Here is a 13,174-nt window from a genome sequence, read left to right as displayed (position 1 = left end):
CAGATAAGCCCAAGTTATGGGGTGGAGTTATAAAAGACTTAGCAGGTTACAGGGTTCCAAGTATGGTAAAACTTAGGAGGAAATATAAAATCTTGTTCTTCAATTCAAAAAGTTAACTGTCCAAGGGTCAGATGGGAGAAAATGTGGCCAATGATCAGTTCAAGTAAAAAAGACTAAAGAATTTAATTTGACTTCAAGTTCATTACGAGCCGTTAGTGTTGTGAAATGTTGGGCAAATAAATAAGTGATGTAATTGTCTCAGTCCATTTGGGCTGTTATAACAGAATACCACCAACTGGGTAGCTTATAAGCAATAGTAATTTATTTCTTGCAGTTCTGGAGACTAAGAAGTCCAAGATCAAGGTGACAGCATCACTATCCTTCTGGTGAAGGCCCTCTTCCTGGTTCATAGCCGGCACCCTCTACTGTGTCCTCGCATGGTGGAAGGGGCAAGAGATCTCTTTGGAGCCTCTTTATAGGAACACTAATCCCATTCATAGGGGGCTCCATCTTCATCACCTAAGCACCTCCTGAAGACCCCCACCTCTTTCTAATCCCTTTGGGGGTTCAGATTCAACATGGATTTTGGGAGGATACATTCAGACCACAGTGCCAGTATTCTTCTGTATTTATAGGAGTACTGTGCCACAGGTGACAAAAGGGGGCTACAGCCCTTGGCTTTGATTAGCATCCTTCTTCCAGCTGTTAAAAACAGTTACTCCAGCAGGTTGAGAGCACATCCAAAGGAAGCTAAATAGAGAAAAGTCTGGAAGGTTTTCTTTTTCTTTTTTTTTTAATTAACATATAATGTATTATTCGTCTCAGAGGTACAGGTCTGTGATTCATCAGTCTTACACAATTCACAGCGCTCACCATAGCACACACCCTCCCCAGTGTCCATCACCCAGCCACCCCATCTTCCCACCCCCCTCCCCTCCAGCAACCCTCAGTTTGTTTCCTGAGATGAAGAGTCTCTTATGGTTGGTCTCCCAGGTCTGGAAAGTTTTCAAGGGCAATGTTGAGAGAAGATTTGAGGAGAGAAACGTGTCGTGGAGGTCTTAAAAGATCTGAAAGGTTTTAAATGACGTTACAGGCAGTCATGGAGGTGAAGGTTTGGAATTTATTGTTTTCAGAGGTGAATCTCAGGGAAAACTTTAAATAATAAGAGCTATCTAAAGGGAAAGCGATTGCCTAGTTGAAGTAGTGAGATTTCCATTAGGGAAACTGTTCAAGCAGAGACTGGACCACACCTCCCGAGGGTTGCTATCAATCAGCAGGAAGGCTTTAAGAAGAAATTACTAAGATTTCATCAAATCTGAGATCCTATTTCTACAACAGAATTCAATATCCCACTGGAGAATGATTCGCTTCATTAAATTTTGGGGGGCTGTAATAAAAGTGTGGATTTTGAAATTGGCAAACTGGAGTGATATTCAGGATGCTGTTTAACCTCCGGGGACATCAGTTATGTTGTCAGTAACAGAGATGATTATTTCTGTGTCGCTGTAAAGATGATACAGCACAACATTGGTGAAGGATGCTTAATGGTGCCTGGTCCTAGTAAAGGGCTCAGAGAGTAAAATTTATCACAATTATATTTTGTTCCTCTTATTTTCTACATGCATTTTATTTCTTCTCCTAAGAGATTCCTTTCAGGTGACTACTGAACCCTTTAGAGACATATGGTGTAAGTGGGTAAAATGGTGACTTCCGTGAGCCTAGGAGAAAGCATTCACTCCAAAGGTCATAGGGGTACCATATCACCTCTTTTGTGTTTGCATCAAATGTTTGTTTTCTCCTAAATGGAGGAAACCTGTGGAACAACTTCTTTGTCCTAAATTATAACCTGATTTTCCTGCCCATCAAAACCAGAACTAGGCCAACCTGATTGATTTTTTTTCTTTGCTGAAAATTTTAGGCAATAAAACATCTTATTAAAAATTTAAGGACCAAGATCTCCCTTGTGGAGTAGAGGAAGTATCTAGAGCCTTGAGGAATAAAAAGAGTTGGTAACTGAAGAATTGGGGTCAGTTAGGTCTTCTTTCTAGGCCTAGTTTTTTTCCATCAATAGAGTGATCCTAAGCTAATTTTACTTACAAATGACTTCCCAGTTGATGAGTTAGTAAAGGAGAAGCAGTTTACTATTCTTAGGGGAAGACGAAAGCCATGAGACTCCCCTGTGGTTGGGAGAGAGACCATGTGAATTCTGTTTGCCAGAAGTAGAGGGAAGAAGTGAGCATGCTGGGTTTCCATATGTTGGTCACAGGTTGGCGTTTGGTCTCATTCAGAAGGTGATAAGGAGTTGTCTGTGAGGAGGCGTTATGATAATTCTGACCAAAGGTCTCACACAAAATGAGGATTATTCAATTTTCAAAAGAAATGAAAAGGATACTATAACACTTTTAGGTTTAGATTAAGACTCCACTTCAAATAATTTTTTTTCCACTTTTCTTTCTTCTGCATCAGTGAACACTTATTGATGCCTAAGGGGCGTGACATTTTATGAGGCACGAGTGTGTTCCAGAATGGGGATGAGCTGGTACTTGGGCTATCTATAGGGGAGGGTGAGAGCACTAGAGGCTATTATTGCTCCAGAAAAGTTGCTTTGGACATGCCATCTTGAGCTTGTTTCCTCCTTTCTTTTTCTAGTCTGTTTAATTTTCTTGTTCAATATCCTACTTACATTAATTCCCAAATTCTCTTTTTAATCTTTTTGGAGAGCTTGAACTCAAAATAACACCTTTAGCTTGGAATTCCTAATTGACATCCTTTGATCTTACAATGCAGCTGAAAGAGCAGAGATGCAATATTTGAATAGCAAACTGTCCCCCAGGAAATTGCCATTCTATATTGGTAATAATAGCAGATAGTATTTATTGAACAACTTTTGTCCCAGAACTTTGCTAACCACTTTGTATGTTTACCTTATGTAGTTCACTTAATAACACTATAGTGGAGGCACTATTTCTATAACCATTTCACAAATAAGGAAACTTATTTTGGGGAATTTATTTTATTTATTTTTTAAAGATTATTTGAGAGAGCGAGAGAGAGAGAGAATGCAAGCCAGGGGTTGGGGGGAACAGAGAGAGAGGGAGAGAAGCAGACTCCCCGCTGAATGTGGAGCCCAAGGCAGGGCTTGATCCCAGGACCCTGAGATCATGACCTGAGGCAAAATCACTGGACACTCAACTGACTGAGCCACCCAGGCGCCCCTGACATTGGGAATTTAAAAGCTGACCCAGAGTCTCACAACTAATGTAGAGTACACAACTCTTAACCACTCTGCCAGACTGCCTATCTATGCAAAGAGCTTTGATCTTAACCTGGCAAATCATTAATCTACCCATCCATCCATCCACTCAAATATTCATCAAACATGTGCTAGAGAGGGGCGCCTGGGAGTCTACTTGAGATTCTCTCCCTCCCTTTCCCTCTGACCCCACCCTGTGCTCCTCTCTCTCTCTCTCTCTCTTTCTCTCTCAAATAAATAAAGAAATCCTTAATTTAAAAAAATGTACTAGAGATGTAAACTATGACTAAGACTGACATGGGCACTCTCCTCTAGCCACTTTCTAGAGGGGAGAAAGGACAGTTACACTAGCATCCCCACACACTGTGATAGCGCTATGACAGGGAAGGGGGCAGGGAAGGAGGTTCTAACCCAGTCTGGAAGGGGGTGTCAGGACAGGCAGGTGGAAAAGTTCTTATCCTCATCACTGTGTGCTTCAACTTTTGTAGCAAAAGGCATATAATGTAACCTCTACAAAGAAAGGTCTTTGAAACAAGGTCTTCCTTTATGTTGTTCCCCCAGCACCTGGCACATAGTGACTGCTCAATTAACATCTGTAGAATAAATGAATTAGAATTCTAATACTCCATAATAACCCCATTATAACAGGGAATCTTTTGACTTATTTCTAACTGGACTCTGAACATGCTTAAATGCTTCTCCTCTAAGCCTGAAATAAATGCTCTTTTTTTTTTTTTTTAACTTAAAAACATCAAGTCCCTGATCCCTTTTAAGCCATTTTCTAAAAGCTCTATTCCAGGAGAACTGCCACATCCATTGTCTTTTCCTAGAACAATGTGTCCTCTGGTGTCTTTTAAAACAGGGGCCTTGGGGTGCCTGGGTGGCTCAGTCGTTAAGCATCTGCCTTCAGCTCAGGTCATGGTCCCAGGGTCCTGGGGTCGAGCCCCACATCAAGCCCCACATCAGCCTCCCTGCTCAGCAGGAAGACTGCTTCTCCCTCTCCCACTCCCCCTGTTTGTGTTCCCTCTCTCACTGTGTCTCTCTGTCAAATAAATAAATAAAAATCTTTAAAACAGGGGCCTTGAGTAGAGATTCTGGGACAGTCCAGGAAAGTGGAGACTCTGGTTGCTTCCCCCCTCCTTTTTTGGGTGATCTGTGGGATTCCATGCTCTGTTCTCTAGTTCTGAAAACTTCGTTCTCCCTTCACCTTTCCAAGATGACCTGGAAAGTTTTCTTCCCCTCATCCTCTCCCCAACCCTCTCACTCTTCAAAAAAGATGTAAACTTTGGGAAAGCAGTTCTTAATTATTTACCACACGGTCCTCCGGCAGACCACAAGAATCCAGGGCAAAGCCAGAGAGAAAGGCAAAAGAAAACCGAAACCCCAGGCTAATGATTTCCCTCAACAAGAATTTTTGTTATCATAAGGTGGTGTTTTATTTAGGTTATGGTTCTTTGGAGCAGGTGTTAAACTATGTCTTCCTTGGGGCTGCGTTAAGACTCGTATTTTCCTTAATGAGACAGCAGCAAATCCAAGGGAGCAAAATAATGCTGATGGGAAGGGGACACCGAGACTCCTGAGGGGAGAAGTTCACTTGGAGCTAGTCATCCTCACGGTCCATCTCAGAGACACGGGGCCAGGTTTGTACACGATCTTTACATTATCTAATTACATAATTTTACTTCCTAGCATGATGCCACAGTTTAAAACTATGCCTCATTCCCTTCCCTGCTTAATTTTTTCTCCAGAGCCCTTATCTCCTATCATATACTGTAATTCACTTAATAATAACAATAATAATAATAATAATAATAATAATTTTTTAAATCATTCTTTAAATGGCTGATGTCCCCTCTAGAATTGAAGCTCCTCAAAGGAGCTTATTTTATTACTCATTCAGGGCCTAGAGCTGTTCTGGCACAAGATAGGTGCACAATAAATATCTATTGGATAAATGAATTATTAATCCCGATCAAAGCAATATTAATAAATAATAACTGTGATCAAGTTATTTTTTTACGTGTATTTAATCTACAGACAACCGGTTGGACCTTTAAAATTATTTTGTATAAATCTTCTAATTGGATAAAATATGACAATAGGACCTTTACAAAAGCTTTGATGGTCAAAAGCCAAACGGAACCCATTTTCATCAGCGTGGTATGCTCTTCTAAACATATACATGGAAGGATAAGCCTGTGCTGATGAGAATAGAAACTCTTGTGTTTTCCTGACGCAGGCAGACTTACTTGAATCCCTAAAGCTAAGGGTATGGTTAGGCTCATTGTACTCATAACTGTTGCTAGCGGCAAGTTTAGCTGCTGCTTACCAGCCCCATGGAACTCAGAGACTCACTAACTTTATATTCTTATTTCTGGACAAAGCACTATCATCCAATTCCATGTTTCTTGCTACAGGATCAGGCAGTTTATGGGAACTCAAACCACTAAGGTGACTAGAGGAGTATATGCATTATTTGAGAGCTCCTCTTGTATTGGAGACCGTCATAATCACAGGAGATGCTTTCTAGCAGCGCCATGTCGGTGTAGTCTGAAGACCATAGTGGCGGCTCCAGCTCTTCCTTCCGCCCCCCCCGCAAGACTCCTACTCCGGGGGCCCATCTAGTGGGAGTGAAACTGGGCTAATCTGAGTGGCAAAGTTCACTTTTGGTTGAGATTTAAGTAACCTACTTCTCTCACACAGTGTGACCTCTTTCCACAACTGGTCTGAAGAACTGATAAAGGACTAGAGCTATCTAGAAGTGGGAGGAACAACTGGCCTCACAGGGCTTAAATTAATATGGCAAGTTGGCGAGTCCAAAAAGATAGGGCATTTACAAGCCGATACTCTATAAGACTACATTAATGACACTTGACTACTTTCCTTATTTATTTATTTATTTATTTAAGAGAGAGAGAGAGAGAGAGAGAGAGAGTTCGTTCATGCCGGGGCAGGGGGGCATTGGGGGCAGAGGAAGAGAGGATCTTAAGCAGGCTCCACGCCCAGCACAAGCCCAACCCGGGGCTTGATTTCACGACCCTGAGATCATGATGCTGAGATCATGACCTGAGCCGAAATCAAGAGTGGGATGCTTAACCGACTGAGCCACCCAGGCGCCCCTACATTTGACTGATTTCTAAACAGAGGAAAGTTTGCGTGGGTGTGTAAACATGTGCAAATCACATAGCTATGTAACACCTGTGCCACTCTTGATTATTTCATATATTTCAATGTGGCCTTGGGGAAAAAACCTCATGTAGGGACACCTGGGTGGCTCAGTCAGTTAGGCATCTGCCTTTGGCTCAGGTCATGGTACTGGTCATCAAGTCCTGTGTCGGGCTCCTTGCTTGGTGGGGAGCCTGCTTCTCCCTCCGTCTGCCACTCCCCTTGCTTGTGCTCTCTCTCTCTCTGACAAATGAATAAATAAAACCTTAAAAAAAAATTTTTTTTTTAAAAGCCTCATGTAAACCATTGGTCTAGTGGTATATGGGGATTCATGAACTCCAAGTTCTAAATCCGCCTGTTTTTTTTTTTTTTTGGCCAATTTATTTTTAAAAACCAGCTTTATTGAGATATAATTCAGACATTGCAAGTACACAATTCAGTGGTCTTTAGTATACTCACAGTGATATAAACATCACCAGTCAACTTTAGACCATTTTCATCACCCCAACAAGACACTTGTATCTTTTAGTAGTCACTCCCCATTCCTCCCCAATTCCACCCTTTCTGTCTCTATAGGTTTGCCTATTGTGGATCTGTTATATACATGGAATCATATAATATATAGTCTTCTTCCGTTTAACATGATCTTTTCAAGGTTCATCCATGTTGTAGCAAGTATCAGTACTTCATTCCTTTTTGTTGCTGAATAATATTCCATTTTTCTATTCTGTATCACATTTTATCTCTCCTTTTATCAGTTTTGACCACTTAGATTGCTTTCACTTTTTGGCTATTATGAGTAATGCTGCTGTGAACATTTGTGTACAAGTCATACATTTGTGTACATGGACATACATTCTCATTCTCTTGGATATATAGCTAGAAGTGGGATGGCTGGGTTATATGGTAACTCTGTTCAACTTTTTTTTTTTTTTAATTTATTTAGTTGAGAGAGAGAGAGAGAGAAAGAGAGAGTGCGTGTGAGCAGGGGGAGGGGGAGAGGTAGAGGGGGAGAGTCTCAAGCAGACTCCCTGCTGAGCTTGGAGACCGATTCGGGCTCCATCCCAGGACCCTGAGTTCATGACCTGAGCTGAAATCCAGTCAGATGCTTAACTGACTGAGCCACCCAGGCGCCCCTGCCACAGCAACTCACCATCTTATATTCCCACCACCAATGTATGATGATCCCAATTTCTCTACCTCCTTTCCAACAGTGTTATTATCTGTCTTTTTTATTATGGTCATTTTGGTTGGTGTGAAATGGTATCTTATGCTTTTGATCTTCATTTCCTTAATGACTACTGATAGTAAGTACTTTTTCATGTGTTGATTGGCCCTGTGTACATCTTCTTTGGAGAAATGGCTCTTCGATTCCCTTGCCCATTTTTGAATGGCTTATTTGTCTTTTAGATGTTGAATTTTTCTTCATATGCCTTAAGAATGGGGGTAGTTGGAGGAAGAGCCTGAGACCTCTTGCCTGCTCCTGCCTAGATGGAAGCTTCTACAACACAAAATGGGTGGTAAGACGCCAGTGGCCTGCTTTTCCCAGGGTTATACCATAGCCCTAGACTGGGATCTAAGCTGAGAGGGAGCCCTGTGTTCTTGGCTGCAGGCCCCGGGAATGGAGCACCATCCCCTAGCTGGAAGGGGGCAGGGAAGTGGGTTGTGGCTGAAATGCCTCACACTCCTGCTGTTCTTACTGAATTGCAGTAGTTTATCTTGAGTAAAGTTTTCTTCATTTGTTGTCTTTCCTCAGAACAATTTCCAGAGATGAACTAGTTCATCTGTAATTTTCACCAGTGGTTGTTTTGCTACAGAGTGGGTTCATGGAGTTCCTTACACAACCATTCTGGAAGTTGAGTTCCTTTTGAATAACTTTTAATGCAAATGTTGCATCTTTTATACTTGGTGGTAAAAGAGTTTATGCTGACATAGTAGATAGAGAATTATGAAGGACAGTTTTTACAAAAGTAAATTTTGTAAATTTATTAACAGTGGATGAAGAGAACTGATTGAAGTTGAGGCCTGGTTGACTTTTAACTTTATATCCAGTCAAATTCTAGAATGCTCATGCATTTGATTTGACAAACTATTCTTAATTTATTGTCATTAAATGGCTGAATAGAAATATTTGAATAATGAGGGTGACAGTGCATTTCATATGAGAGATTATTGCTCTAGTAATCTATGCACAAAGCCATCAAAGCCCTGACAGTTATCAAAATAATCCCTGTTTTTGAAAGCATAGGAATAATTAAAATGTGAAAATCAAGTTACTAAAACCTCATTAGTTTTATGCATTAATCTAAAAAGTTCACAGGCAAAAATGACCATATATTTCTTAATTAATTCAAAAGAACGACCACACCACTACGTCTTTTAGAAAAACAACTTTCCCAATTTCCCTGATGAACCTGTTTGTAGTTTTAGGGCTAAGATTTACATTTAACAATTCCTCAAATTCTTTATTGAATCAGGAGCTGAACTCATCTATGTTAATTGCCAACCAGTCCAATGTCACTTTAGTTGAAACAAACATAGAACCTCTGCTCATATCTAAAACCCTCTCTTTCCATTCCTTTCCATTCCGTGGCAAAGGTCACTATTCCTTTCTCCTGGGGTTTAGAAGTCTGGTTACTTATGAATGATCACATAAGCATCTTTGAGAAAATACATACTGCTTCATAATCATGAGAAAATGTTAAAATGTATTCCTTGTTGGAAATTCTTCCCTTTTTGGGCAGTTGACTTGTGTGTACTATCGCCTAAAGTAGCTCTAGGGGCAAAAAGTATTATATAAGAACATAACACTAGAATATTTAAGAATGAAACCAAGCACCTCCCAAAGATATTTCCCTGAATAGTTACTGAACTACACAAAGATAAATATGAAAGTAATTCACAAAGTAATTTTCTCTTCTTTGGGCTGGGAAAGTTTCGTAATAAAGTTTGGCTTCTGTTGAGTGAAACCTCTTAGTTTCTAACTATGTTAGAAAGGCAACTGTGTTACTAAGGCAAATGGAAAAACCCATTCAATTCTTAAAATTTTAATGCAGTTAAATAATAAACTGATAAATTGCATTAAAGCTAGGATTAATTTTTCCCCTATAGAGACAGGAATTCTAACCCACTAAAGCTACTTTAGCGTTCAAGCATATATTTTGGAAGATGCTTACCTCCCGGTTGGGTGTATCTCCCTGCGGCTTAGGTGAGCACCCAGGCTTTGGCTCCTCCCCAGCTGCTGCGAGCTTCCCACTGCGCCGGGCGCCTCAGAGCCTCCTGGAGTTAGGTGTTCGGCCCCGCCCTCTGCACTATTGCTAAAACTCCAATTCTGCCAGACCGATTCCGGTGATTAATTATTGACAAAAGGAAAACACTCCCGCGCAAACTTGTGTCCAACCGCACTGCTCCCAGCGATTGCTTCCAGAGGAGAATGCCGGCTGCACCACTCCCCTCCCCCTTTGCTCTACGGTCCCAACTTCCCACACGCTGCCACTCTCTGTCCTGGGCGATCAGGCTCGTCCTCGGAGGAATGCAGCCCAGCGACTTCTACATTTTTTAAATTTGGTTTTCTGCAGCTCGTTAGCACTTCTCCGGGGACCAGCCTCTCAGGAGGGGGCGCTTTCCGGATGCAGGGGAAGCCGGGGCTCTGAGAGCAACCGAGGAGGCGAAGGCGTCGCTGTCACCTCCGGCTGCTGCAGTAAAACCCCGAGCCGCGGCGGGGATGGGGAGGAGGGGATAGGGAGGTGTCCTCCCCCTCGCTTGGGCTGGGAGCCCCGACACGACCAGAGGGGCACGTCCTTCGGTAGTGGTGGTGGGGGCGGGCAGATAAACGGGAGGCGCGAGGTGGGAGTTGGGGGCTTTAGCGGGAGCCAGCGTTAACCCGACCAGGGGAAGCCTGCGCCCCGCATCCATCCATCTGCAGACTTGGGCAAGGGGGCGAAGCTCGGCGGATGCTGAGCAGGACTGCGGTGTGAAACTCGGCAGCAGGCTGCGAAGTGAGCCCAGGGCTCCGGGCCGGGGCGGCAGTCGGCCGAGCAGGCATCCCCCTGCATTTGTTTGTCAAAAATCGAAGAAAGTAAACCCGTTTAGCGTCGGCAGCTGATTTTGGTGCCTTCGAACGCGCAAAAACGCCTCTCCCCGCCCCACTCCCTCCATCCTGCCCCCTTCCCTCCGCCCCTTGGCTGGGAGGTTAATCGTTGAAAAACTGGGCTCCCCCGGGGAAACAGACGGAAGGATCGTGCCCGGGGAACTTGTGTGTGCTCACTCACAAGTGGAGAGAATTAATCCCGGCCCGGACTGCGGCAGGAAAGCAAACTGGGAAGAGCGGGCTGGCAGGCGGCTCGGCTGTGCAGACCCGCGCGGCGCGGGCTCCCGCGGTTCCGGGGCCGGCGTGCCCAGCGCCGGCGCTCCGCTCTCAACGATCTTCCCGAGGAGGCGCAGGACCGCGAAGAGCATCTTCCCTGGAAACCCGCATCCAGAACACCATCGATCCCTTCTCTACCGAGCGCAGGATGCTGGCTGCGAGCGCAGAGGCCCTTGAGGATCCCGGCCCCGATATCTCCGCCACCGAGACTCTCTGCCCAAGACCCGGGGGCGCCCGGGGCCCAGAGCTTCTTGTGATTAATGAGCATTTGGGCAACTGCCAGTCAGCCCCCACTGCTGAAGGAGGAGGCACTGCACATGCTCGGCCAGGGCTGATGGTGCCGAAGCGCGAATTTGAGCAGCGGGCAGGTTTCTGCTCCTTTTCACCACACTCTTCCAGCAGGTTCCAAGCTGCGGGTGCCACGAAGAGGGAGACTTACGTTATTGAGAGGGATTTTCTCCTCGCAGGAGGGGGTGCGTCCCCAAAGGAAGCTGAAGGTGGTTTGGGGCCAGGGAAGGGAGCCACTAGGAACGGAGGAGCAATTTGGAGCCTGTACTGGCCAGTTTTTACATCGTTATCTTTTCCTTCTCTGGAACTGTATCTAAATATGAGCAACCACGCCTAGTATTTTTTATTTCATTATCACTTTGTGTTGTTCACATTCCTTATCTCGCTGCCTCTCCTGACAAACCTTGTAATTTCGGCAGAGCAAGTAAGACCACACCATTGAGGCGTGGAAATAGATGAGGAAATAGAAAACCTGAAAAGTGACTTGTCCAGGGTCACCAAGCCCGTTGTGTGGTAGGACCAGTACTATTACACTAGTTTTTAGGTCTCGTTCTTCATTATCTAGTTCTCTTACTGGATCTTGCCAATCACCATGTGATTGTACATTTGTGGAACTATAGAAACAGGCCCCTTTTCTCTGTGCCAGAGATTTGTGAAATGGATAGAAGACCTTGCAATTACTTCAACTGGCAGTTGGGAGAAAGTGGTGTATTTGGCAGAAGCATCCAGACTATTAAAAAGGATCTTAAATGACATGTGTGTAATATAACCACACACAGATAAAAATGATGTGTATCTTTTCACCTCCAAATGGAAAATAGATTTTTTTCTATCTAATCATAGAACATTCTCAAAACTTAACTAGATCATAAAATAAAGATCATATTTTTAAAAGACAGAAATCATACAGACCACATCATCTACTGAAGCACAATGAGGATAAAATTAACCAAAAAAACTTAACAAGAAAAATTCCTTCTCATTGATATACAACTGGAAATTTAAAAATGCTTTAAATCTAGATTAAAGAGAAGAACAAATGAGAAATTACAAAATCTTTAGAAATAGAAGAAAAAAAATCCTGCATAACAAAATCAGGAGAGTATTGAAAAGCAGAAATCATAAACCTTAAATGTATTTATTGCAAAATAATGTACAAACCAAGAAACTTAGAAAAAATTGCAAAAGATTTATATTAACTAGTAAAGATTAAGCAGAAATTAATGAAATAGAAAAGTAAAAATCCAGGAGAATTGATCAATAAAAGAAAAAACTTATTCATTGAAAAAAAATCAAGGAACAAAGACACAAGTAACATCAGGAAGGAAAGATGGAAGGAAAGATGGTATATAACCACAGATAAGGAGGATATCCTTATCTCCTGGGTGGTTCAGATGGTTAAGCATCTGCCTTTAGCTCAGGTCATGATCCCAGGGTCCTGGGATCGAGCCCCACATTGGGCTCTGTGCTCAGCAGGGAGCCTGCTTCTCCCTCTGCCTGCCTGTCTGCCTACTTGTGATCTCTCTCTCTCTCTCTGTCAAATAAATAAATAAAATCTTTAAAAAAAAAAAGTCTCAAATGATGTTCTTTCGCCACGAAGAGGATTCTCCCTTTATGCTAACTACAAATTGTGAGATAAGAAATGGTTAAGACACACCACAGCTTATGGAAAGGGGAATAAGATTTAAAGAACCAGGCAGAATTGTTTAGAATATAATAGTATGAGAATCTAAAGTAATGATAATTGTATCAACTGAACATTTTGAACAAGGCCTTTTGTTGTCATTATCATAAAGCAGCTGTTGAATTCTTTAGGTATTCCAGCAAGCATGGAGTAGAAATCTTTTAGCAGTAGTAAAAGTTAAAAGTAATAGAAGAGTATATTCCCTTAGGTAACCTGGGAGGTTTGGGGACAAATATGGGAAGAGAATGGGATCACTTTGTAAAAGCTGTACCAATTGACCCAGAAAGGTTGTGTGGAATGTATCTGGAGTTCAGCATACCAGGAAGGAGAAAGGACCTGATATGAGAATCCACTTAAAATAACCAGCTGTCAGTTACCTGATCTGGTATGCATCTGCTGAGAACCGTCTTACTCCTGG

General features: G+C 42.7%; 1 protein-coding gene across 4 annotated transcripts in view; it reads right to left on the bottom strand.

Moving 5' to 3' along the window:
* SPTSSB (serine palmitoyltransferase small subunit B) overlaps positions 1–12,605 on the bottom strand; it is a 30,980-nt gene extending 18,375 nt beyond the window's left edge. Inside the window, exon 1 of one of the 4 annotated variants that reach the window (XM_078069609.1) lies at positions 9,595–12,605. The gene's annotated coding sequence lies outside the window, so the exon portion shown is untranslated. The remainder of the gene's footprint in view (positions 1–9,594) is intronic. The other 3 variants (XM_078069616.1, XM_078069612.1, XM_078069606.1) reach the window with 3 other exon arrangements.
* Positions 12,606–13,174: the final 569 nt, after the last annotated feature.

This window comes from Halichoerus grypus, chromosome 1 (assembly GCF_964656455.1).
Source record: "Halichoerus grypus chromosome 1, mHalGry1.hap1.1, whole genome shotgun sequence".
Taxonomy (NCBI): Eukaryota; Metazoa; Chordata; class Mammalia; order Carnivora; family Phocidae; genus Halichoerus; species Halichoerus grypus.
The sequence above is the reverse complement of the archived record's forward strand: the minus strand, read 5'-3'. Positions and strand labels throughout refer to the sequence as shown.